Genomic DNA, 8,877 nt, shown 5'->3' with positions numbered 1-8,877 from the left:
ACAGAAACCTAATAAAGCATACGTTTTAAAGCTTAGGGATTGTCAATTGCTTTCATTCGGGCGATTGGTTTTCGTATTGTTCTGATACTCATGAATCTGCATTAGATAGATTAAGCCCGTTACTATATTCAGAACACATCTCTTGTGCTGCAGATTGTCTCAGGAATCGTACTTTGGATCGACTGCAAGTGAAGTATTCAAAGTCTAATTAGTAAAATAGTACCCGATTAAGAAACGATTAAAAAAAATAAAATACCTAAATACGGTATATAATAAATAGATTTGAAACGGATGTTATGGACAACAGAATTAGCTATGAAGAATAATGAATAAGGGTTCTAATAATGCAACTTGATATTACGCTAATATGTAGTTATAAAGATATATAAAATAGCTGAAGGAATAGCTACGTTCCTTGATAGTCGAATATAATGGTATTATCAAATTCGAATACTTCTGTAACAGTAACATTACAGTAGTAATGTTTGACATTCCGTTTTATTATAACTAAGACCTTATGAAAAATATAACCAGCAATCGTTCAATATTAGTGGTTACAAAAGATACGTAATCCAGATGATTTGTAATGAAAGCGAGGTATAATATAATTAAGGAACAATGCATATTATTAAATATGTTCTACCTCTAAGTCAATATTAAGCATGCTTTAAGTATATTTGTCGACACTGACTGTATCTAATAAATTAATTCCTTAACTGTAGCAATATCAAAGCTACATAAATACCTAATTGTCATCAGGAAATGTTGCACGTAACGGAGAAAATTATCTTGAAACGACCGGGTCTAACTCCCCCCCCCCCTCCCAAATAAATCGTAACTCGACATACATTTTTTACAGTTTCCTAATAAAACTATACTTGTTTACCAAAGAAATGATCGATGTACCATAGAGATTCAATCTTACACTTCATCTGTACTTCTGAACTCTCTTTTTGTATACAAACTATTTGTTTCTATCGTTTCTATCTGAGAATATCGGTGGCAGTATTTATTTAACAATTACTTATCGTCTTTCGGTTGCAAAATAGCACTGATTCAATACTACACAGACGTATTCTCTTGTAGTATTGGTTCCCCTTCAACTTTGGACCCTTACCAACAAAAATTTCTGGTTATGCGCCTGAGTTGAAGAAGATAATGCATCCCCCTAATGAATCTGAAACAAAATATTTTAAAATTTTCCCATCAGTCGCTACGGTGGCGGCATAACCACTGGGCCCTTAGACTCAGTCTTCGTCGTTAACTAAAATATGAGAGCAAGACTGCATAAAAACAAAATCATCATGAGGGGATGGGCTATCCCAAAGAGTTATGCACCTTGTTAGATAACCAATGCCGGAATGACGGTTCCAAACCCTCAAATAGATAGCACATGCTAGGAGATTTCTTTAGTTTACATTACGTTGGGTTCTACCATCGTGGAATCCACAAATCTACCCGAGTGTTGGAATTAAACTATTGCTAGTGATGACCGATATATGTTTTACTTCATGCCTCTTGATTTATTTAGTATATGAGGGTGATTCAATAATTATTGTCCCTGACCTATAAGCAGTATTATTTTTCAACAAATCCTCCTTTCATAGTAATGCACTTTTTCCACCTATGCTGTAAAGCCACTATGCCAGCTTCAAAGAAGGTCTCTGGCTGAGCCGTGAGCCATTCCTCCACAGCTTCAATAACAGCTGCATTTGAGTGAAACTTCTCCCCCTTGAGGTGCTCCTTCAACTTTGGGAACAAATGAAAGTCACTAGGGGCGAGGTCGGGTGAGTAGGGAGGATGTTTCATCACATCAAAACCAGCAGCATGGATTGCGGCACCAGTAAGATGGATTTCGTGTGCCGGAGCATTATCTTGATGCAACAGCACTATTCGCTACAACATCCTGCGCCGTTTTTCCTTGATTGCTTTGCGTAACTTAGGGATTAGGGCTGCATAATAGGCCCCCGTGTTAGTGTGTCCAACCTCCAGGTAGTCAATAAGGAGCACATCCTTCGCATCCCAAAAAAATGTGGCCATAACCTTGCGTGCTGATGCTTACACCTTGAACTTGCGTGTGGGAGGCGAACTGCTGTGCCGCCACTCCATGCTCTGTCGTTTGGACTCGGGATCATAGTGGTGGAGCCACGTCTCATCCACTGTTACAAATCTATCACAGAACTGTTTCAGGTCTGCCCCCATAACCTCCAAACCTGCCCTTGAACATCGAACTCTGTCTTTCTGATTTTCACGAGATAACATTTTGGGTACCCATCGCGCTGACACCTTTCTGAACCCCAAGTGTTCATGCACAATGGTTTCTACTGAGCCTTCAGAGATGTGCATGATGTCTGCTAACTGTTGTACCGTGATTCGTCTGTCTGCTATAATCGTATCATGCACAGTAGCAATGTTTTCTGGGGTGCATGCTGTTGTTGGAGAACCAGAACCAGGGGCCTGTCGACAGCTTTCCCTGCTGCGACGGAAGTCGCGGCACTAATTGTTTACCACCTGGTAGGAAGGAGCCCCATCACCAAACACACTGATCATGTCCTCATGAATCTCGTTTGGGCTTAACCCCTTTTTCTGGAGGTACTTAATGACAGCTCATTGTTCGGTTTTCTCTATTTTTCAAGCTAGGTGCTCCTCTCACACCTGAAACGACAAAAAATAATATTAATATAGCAGCTATGGTTCTGAAATTTAGCATATAGGCATCTAAGACATTAGGCTACAATATCCTTCATCAGCCATCCCAGCCCAAGTATTTTAAATATGCCGGAGACAATAATTATTGAACCTCCCTCGTATATTGAACACAATAGATGCACACCTATTGACAGTGTTCAGCACTAACATACATGTTTACATGAATCTTTGTAGTGTATGCTAAATCATATGCTCAAAGTATTGATTTTTAAAGTTCATGAAATATGTCTGTTGTAAGAATTTTTATTTGGACACTATTGCACATGATGTTCATTTTTTTTAAAATAAACGTTATACCTAATACTTTCATTCGAAGCTCCTTTGTGCCTATGTGGATAGAGTACGTATGTTTGACGCAGAAGACCAAGCTTTGATTACCGGCGGAAACTCATGTGGTTCGGATCCAATAGATATAGATATATACGTCACATTTTATAACTTTCGAGTAAACTGGAAAATAAAGTTCAACATTTCTACGCAATTCAATGCAATGACACATACAAACGAGATTCCCCTTCCACACTGAGAAAGAAAATCTATGTGGCATACGTAAAAACGTACGTTACATGTGAAAACCCTGTAGTTTTTTGACTTAACATACAGCAAACGTATAACTGAAAAAGCATATTTTATACGCACTTTGCGTATAAGTGTTTCGAATAAACGTACTTTTCGTACGAACGAAAGAACTGTATATAGGTGGTCAGGATCTCACATACAGATGGACGTATGTAACATATAGCTGACGTATGTAACATGCGTATACATATGTAATATATAAAAGACTGTTAGATGTCAGGTACCCTGCAACGTCATGATGTAACATCTAAGCGGGAAAAAATATGTAGCATATGGATAACATATGCTCCGTACTGATTTCTCTAATAAGCAAGAGGATTCCGTACATTTGTACAATATACCGCTGCCCGGAGAACGTTTTTTTTTCTCAGTGCATTTGCAAGTACGTTTCCGAAGTAAAACTACCTACATACTGCTCCATGGTTCAGTCCAAGTATATTCTACCAAATAACTCAATCTCACCTAAGTGGCGCTTACCATTATGTTCGCCCGAGCCACTCACGTATGCTGCTAAAGGACCACGATGGTAGTTTAACCGATATAATTTTTCAAAGTTCCTCGTAATGTACTGCTTATAGCAGTCCATCCCATGTACTAGAATATCTTCTAAAAGAAATACCTTATTGTAATACCTTCTGTTTATGCAACTTTGAGCAAATATTAAACCATATATATGGCCTAACAATAGTTTAAGAATTTTTTTTTTTTTTTTTTTAAAAAAGGAATTTATAAAACCTCATTACCTTGCTTCTTTCGTATTCCGTAGGAGTTCTTCCTGTACTACCACAATGAAAGATATCTATTGAAAGGACCTATATTACGTGACATATGAATGCTTTCAGAGCAGAAACAAACTTTATGAATTAGGTCACTTTGTTTAGGTATGCAACTCCCATCTGCTTTCGTCCTTTGACAAATTACTGCGTCGAGAAGGACGACAAACGTAATAAAATACAAACAATTGGCGTGGGTTTTAGCTGTTACATAGCACCTAATACTTCCATTTATTTCGCATTCCTGTCCTCAGTTGATGGGGAAAATGCACACTGTATTATTATGGTAGTAGTCTGTCACGTGAAACTGTGTTACATTTGAAAGGCAATAGTATAAGCCTTTTCAATAACCGCCTTCATGGGTTTTTGTTTAGCTACTTTATTATAGTGCACGGCAGCTAAATTAAACTGCTTTTTTCAACTCGGCTAACCAATCCTCTTTTGGTGACGTTGCCAAAGTTGCGATGTCGTAGTGTGCTTTCGGCTGATATACTGTATGTTCTTAGAAAGATGAGAACCGTGTCAACATTCGAACGCTGAAAGCTAATTTCTTATCGAAGATGTGGCAATAGCACGTCGCGTTCTTATTGGTTCGTTGGCGAACATCAATTCGGCTGCTGATAGTATAGCGGCATCACAGAACGTTCATGTAAGAGTAAGTACGTTTAGTTCATGTTGGTGGATTTTTGAGAAATTAAATGATGCCAAAGAAATGACTTATTGAACTTCCAGGCAGTCCAAACAAACGTGACTCTGTTTTTCTTGCAAGAGGAACACAATATATTAGTGTGATATTATATTATACTTTTAAATTTTGCGTTCCACGCTTCTTCCATTACAGATATTGGGTACGATTAGAAATAAGTAGAAATAATGAAATGAAAGATAAAAGAACAACACACAATCCATGCCTTGAACGGGAATCATACCATCGACAGCCAAGATCTTTAGACGATATACCATTCAAAACAGCTACGATAGTCCAACATTAGAGATTGCATCTCTTTGCGAAAGGTCCCAGTTCATGTGAACTTATGAAAGACAACATATGCGTTTGTCTCGAAGTTCTCCCATTTCATTTCTCTATTTTCATTCCATGACTTTTTCCATTATTGAGGTCACTATGCATCAGTGGTAAAACACTGGTCTCTGTTGTCAGGGCCGTAACTTGTGGGGAGCAGGGGGCAACTGCCCTTCCAGGGAAGCTCCCTGCCGTTCGAGGGGGGCCACTTTAAGATAAAATTTTCTTACTTCATATACGATACGAACATGAAATTACAAATGAACCATGGAACAAGTTCACTATATTACATAAACAAAACAGCACACAAAATCTAAATAAGACAAAAATGTGTCGTAGGCCCATTTCTGTAAAAAGAAAAAAAGTATATTATTAGGGACCCTAGAAATAATATTTATTCGTGTGGCTTTGTCAATGTTGCCCCCTTAAATTACTTTGCCATGTATACGGAACGGGCCCAGGGGGCTGGGAGAGGGCCCACAGGCTCCGGAGGCCAGCAAAGAGTAAGAAAAAGATGGAAAGAAGGGACCTATTTTCGAATTTTGCGGGTGAATCCAAAACAAACTATCTAGGGGTCCCAAATATTAATGCTTGCCCCCTCCCCCTCCAGAAAAATCTAAGTTACGGCGCTGTCTGTTGTGAAGGGTTCCGGGCTTGGCACCAGATCATGTGAGTTTGTGGACAACATAGCTTTTGTATGTTTCCCCGAGGCTCTCTCGTTTCTTTCGATATTCTTATTTCCCCCTCTCTTTCATAATAGTCATTGTCTCTCAAGAATCACCCGTCTCATTTAGCCTAAAGGGCATAACTATCATACTATGTTTTACCTCTTCCTTTTCAAAAGCCGTGTAAACTAAACTTGAGTGAAAATGCAGCAAATAATGTTCTAAATTCGCCCCTATTAAAACCGAATAGTTTTAATCGCAACCGAAAGTTAATATTTGGGAAACCTGAAAGAAAAAATACAAACTAAACTTAAAATCGGAAAATATCTACGAAAAATTATCGAAGACCTGACAGACATACAAATGCATGTCGTTTTGAATGAAATACTGTAAAAGTAAGATCGTATAATTTCCAACCAAATGTCTTATCAGTTTTATTATCTATCGAATTAACCTATAATGAGATAATACAGGAAGATGAGTTTCCCTCTTTTCAAACTTCCTTGTCTCTGATGTGACTAGCGACTGAAATAAGTTTATGTGTAGTATTTTGTTTTGTTCTTTCTTTTTATTTTTTTATTTCAGTAGTTCAGTAGCTGAAGCTGTAACCCCAGACTCCTCTGACACTCACCCAATCTCAGAAGGAGGCATACTTCTGTCAACAAGTCTTGAAAAATATAGTAATAATAAAGGAAAATTTTATATTCTACAAATATTATAGGAGTATCGTGTATACAACCTCCGAGTTAAGAAATACAAATCCTTTGAAACAGAAGTATTCTCCAACGATAAAGCCCTACGTTTGGCAGTTAACACGAAACAGAACCAGAGTAGGAGTAGGAAGGCATCTAGTGATGGAATGTCTCCTTCCGAAATATTTTAACTTGAAGTAGTTAAAACATACAATATGTGGAAAGATAAGCTCAACTAATTACAAATCAAATTTATTATCCTTACTAAATGTATACTAATCTAACTTATAATCTTTGAAATATATATATAATCTACCAAAGTATTACGACATACTCTAATATTGATTCTAGAAAGCAAGTGCAGCTGAGGAAGAAACGCGTTGATAGTTGGCTATCTTAAGGACAATAAAGCTACATGAAAGAAAGGGATAGCGATCTCCAGCAAACAAAGCCAGTAAAGACGATATACCACCCCTGCAAATTTGCTTCTCTGGGCCCGCATTTACGCCGATCCCAAGATTTTCAGTATTCGCGCGCTACTCTGTATTATTTTTCGCACGCTATTCTAGCCAGCTGTTTGAAGTTGGTCTGTAAAATGTACAGAAAAATTTGGGCAAGAGAACAGAACCTAACCAATCCCTGCGGGGCTTCTAACCCGTTCCTACTACTACTACTACTACTATTACTACTTCTAATACTACTACTACCACTACTACTACTATTACTACTACTACTACTACTACTACTACTACTACTACTACTACTACTACTACTACTTTTACAACTATTACTACTACTTTTACTATGGATCCGTATAATAAAACTGAATATTTTAATGAAAAGAGTGTTATGAAAATTTTTAAAAAATAATCGGTAAATTACTTTTTTCAGTATTATTTTCAAACTTATTTTAATGAAAAAAGTGTTATGAAAATTAAAAAAATAAAAAAAAAACTTCCTTAGGCAGGATTTGAACCCACGCCAAAACGATTTTCATTAGTATTATGATGCGCTAGCATGCTCAGCTACTAGAGTCGACAGCAGTTGGCCTTTACTTTTTTACTTTCCGCTATATGTAGGTCATGATTCTTGATGTCCTATCTGTATCGGCCAATAAGATTAAAGGATATCTGAAACTCTTGGGATCCGCGAAAATGCGGCCCGGACCCTGTGGCTCGTCCGTAAATACAGACATGGTCACGGTAGTCCCCTGATTTCCTGATTTTAACTCTACAAAGTTTGTCACATAGAAATTTCTCACTTGTCCGAAACCTCCAGATCCAAGATTTAATATATATGTAGGGTGTTCCAGGAGGAAGGGGCAATATTTTGGGAAATGGTAGTATGAGTGATTCTAAGCAAAAAAGTTCATATGAACATAGGTCCTAATCTCAACAGTTTGAGAGCTACAGGATGTAAACCATTTTTGACTTTCTTGTATATTGTTCACTCTGTAACTATTTTACAGCATGCAGCATGTGGTGATGTCGTCTTTGGAAGGGAAGCTATTGACTGAAATTTGAGAGAGTTAAGGTTATTTAAAGAAATTGGATGGCAACACTGATTCCAAATATCCCTCAATAACTTCTCTTCCAAAGATACCACTGTCACATATTGCATGTCGTTGGAAAGATCATTCCATTACCTTTCAAATCCGGTATTTGGCACCTCTGTAGAATAACTACAGGGTGAGCAATACGCAATATAAAATAAAAAATAGTTCACAACCTGTAGCTCTCAAACCGTTGAGATTAGGACCTATATTCATATGAACTTTTTGCTTAGAATCACCCATACTACCATTTCCTAAAATATGCCCCCTTTCTCCTGAGACACCCTGTATATATACATATCTATATCTATATATATATATATATATATATATATATATATATATATATATATATATATATATATATATATATGTTGTCTATGTCTATCTATCTATATATAATATCCTATAATATGGCGGCTGGGTGTGTAAAGCGCGTTAAGTCAAAAATTAGTGTTTTAGAGAATCTGCATTTGAAAGTTCAGAAATAAGCCCAAAATTTGGTTTTGGGAAACTGATTAGTTGTTGTAGCTCTTCATGTTAAGAAAACAAACTGTTTTTTGGATTTGTTTCTGAAACCCAAAATTGAATTTTGGATTTATGACTGAACTTTCAAATGCGATTTCTGTAAAACACTAACTTTTGACTTAGCTCACTCTACACAGCCACCCCCCATATGTTATAAATATATAATTCTCTAGTACTAGTTTTGAGTATCTACTGCTATATATTTTTCCTTTCCAGCTTATAAAGAGACAATTAAGACCTTCTTTAGTTGAGAAATCACACTTTAACTTTTTATAGCATGCCATCAATGGAACTGTAATTCTGTAAAAACAAAAAATAAGTTTTACGTCCCACGGTTATGCCGGTTAGACTAAAGGAG

Source organism: Thermobia domestica, chromosome 11 (genome assembly GCF_964235325.1).
Source record: "Thermobia domestica chromosome 11, izTheDome1.hap1.1, whole genome shotgun sequence".
Lineage (NCBI taxonomy): Eukaryota > Metazoa > Arthropoda > Insecta > Zygentoma > Lepismatidae > Thermobia > Thermobia domestica.
Note: the sequence above shows the minus strand (reverse complement) of the source record.